The sequence below is a fragment of the Adiantum capillus-veneris genome, chromosome 30, assembly GCF_014529385.1.
Source record: "Adiantum capillus-veneris isolate H3 chromosome 30, ASM1452938v2, whole genome shotgun sequence".
In the NCBI taxonomy this organism is placed as follows: Eukaryota; Viridiplantae; Streptophyta; class Polypodiopsida; order Polypodiales; family Pteridaceae; genus Adiantum; species Adiantum capillus-veneris.
This window is the reverse complement of record NC_140960.1, coordinates 34,497,097-34,499,550: the sequence shown is the minus strand read 5'-3', so window position 1 is coordinate 34,499,550 and position 2,454 is coordinate 34,497,097.

The following is a 2,454-nucleotide window of genomic DNA, read 5'->3' as shown; positions in this document are numbered from 1 at the left end:
AGACGGGCCGATGCCAGGTGATGTCCGGGCTTACTCGCCGAAGTTGCTTTCACTCTCACTTGCTTGCTCTCTCTCTCTATCTCGCTAGCTCTCTCTCTCACAACTCTCTCAACTCACACGCTCGCACTCTCTCACTCTTTCTTGGGCTTTCTTACTCTATCTACAAGTTGGGGGGTGTGTTCGCCAATACCGGGTCCGGCCAAAAACCTATCCGCTCTCTCTCTCTCTCTTTCCCGGGGTGAGAGAGTCGGGGTGTGAGAAAGGGCGAGGAGTCGCTGTTCTGTGGTCGAGGCTGTCGGGGTGTTGAGGCCCCCCGCCCCGCCCCGCCCCGCCCCGCCCCCCGGGAGAAAGTCCTTGCACAACAATAGTGTGTGTGAGGCAAGGTTTGTTAAAAAAATAAATTAACTCTCCCTGTCGAAGCTGTGACGAGCTGCAGAGCGCGCTGCCAGGTAGGTCTGACGGGCGGGTGAGGGGGAGTGTGTGTACACACACAAGCTCTTCATAGCGCTACTCAATGGAGCCCCCTTCTGCAATGCAGCTTCAATCCCGATCTGCCAAGCTCTTGCACTTGCTGCTCCCGGGTGTTTCAAGCCCGATTTGAGCTGCTGTCATGACCTTTCGACTGTCTGTACAGCCTTGCCCCAATTGGAAATGCTGTTCACCTCAAGCAATGCTCGGCTCTCTGATTTGCTGCTTGGTTCTCAGACTGCCCCAATTTGCTTCAAATTTGCTGCTTGGTTCTCAGACTGGCCCAATTTCAAGCTTTATCACGTTCTCTGCTCTCGGCTCTACAAGCCTTGATGGATTCCCCCGTGCAGAATGCCCCTTCTTGTAATCAATGGCAAGCTCGACTTTCTGCGTTTTTACAGAGATGCCCATTGATTCTCTCTCAAGATACCCCAAAGCCCAAGAAGGGCTTCACACGCTGGGGGTTCGAGATCCATCGGATCTACTCTGATCCGGTTGCATCGCCGCTTTGTAATTCCAACTCGTCGGGAAGCCGTCACACGCGTCGTTCGTCTCCGCCTTGCTCTGATACCACTTGTGAGTGCACGTGTGCGGGGATGCAGGCGTGTGTGAGGTGCGGTGCGGTGCGTGCGGGAAGGAGGGAGCAAGAGACTGCGTGGGTGGAACAACCTCAGGAAGTAATAGTGAGGAGCTCCTAAGGGTATGTACAAATGTGGGTGGGCGGCCGGACACTAGACGTCCGGGTGGGCAAAAAACGGAGCGCCTTTACTCCAACACAAAAAGGATATGATCAAATAGATATAACCATGCCCAGAAAGATCAAGAAGGGAAGATGGAAGGTGTCAAGGTGCCAAAATAATGATATCAATCTGAATGTTGAGCGAATCTTCCTGGAGGTATACGGCCATCCTTTCCATGATGCAAATGCATCGCTCTACTTCGCTAAAATGCTTTATATACATTTTATTCTGGATAGGCCAGTGGACTTCGCGTCCAGAGATGTTATCATTAGCACCCATGATATACGTGAGGAGACAATGACATTCACAAGACAAGAGCTTGCTCTTATGGTGGAAGGGATTGGAATGGAGTTGAGAAAGGTCAAGGAAAGCATGGGGGCAAAGCTTGTAGGAAAAGAGCAAGAAGAAGCGAGACTATCGCAAGTGAAGAACCCTCCTCTGACCACCGCAAGGGTTGAAGTGCAACTTAACAAGCTTAGTCAAGATGTGCAGGGCTTGTCTCAATGTTAAATCCTTTACGCCAAGGCAATTACATCTCCCACTTTTTAACGCATCCTGAGGTTGTGGGAGTTTCAAATGTGACTAGCAGTTCCTCCACCAACAACCAATGTCCCCTATGCTACAAAGTCTTCGACGGTTGGAGCGCATATGTTGCCATGTGGACACTATTACCATTTTTTATGCTTGTTAAGACAAATGAAAAATATGTCTACATGCGCATTGTGCGGTGCAACAATTAATGAGGCCTATATACCATACTTGGTATGGCCAATGAATACAAACTACTGATCGCAAGAGGCAACTCCTAGTGTACTTCAAAATCTATTCCAAGACGAAAAGTAATTGTAATCTTTTACTAATATGACACTCTTTCATAAATTCAATGAAATTGTTGCTTAATATTCATTGTCATTATTTTTCAAGATTCTGTCATCTATGTCTACTTTGTTGCATGCTTGATTGAGCTCGTATGAGTCAATATCGAGATTTTTAGCTCAAAGCTTGTGCATAGCACATGTCCAACGTCAAAGTGTTCGTCTTCTACATCATCGCAATCGTACATCCATCTGGGCATATCTCCTTTATATCCTTCACTTTCAATGTGCCACATAATTTTTTCAGTGCAATACATGTAAACAAGATTATCTGCACGATCTACAAGAAGTCTATTGCGAGTAGTGCTATGAATATATTTGTACATGCTCCAAATTCTTTCTGAGCTTGAATTTGAAGAACATTGGTTTAA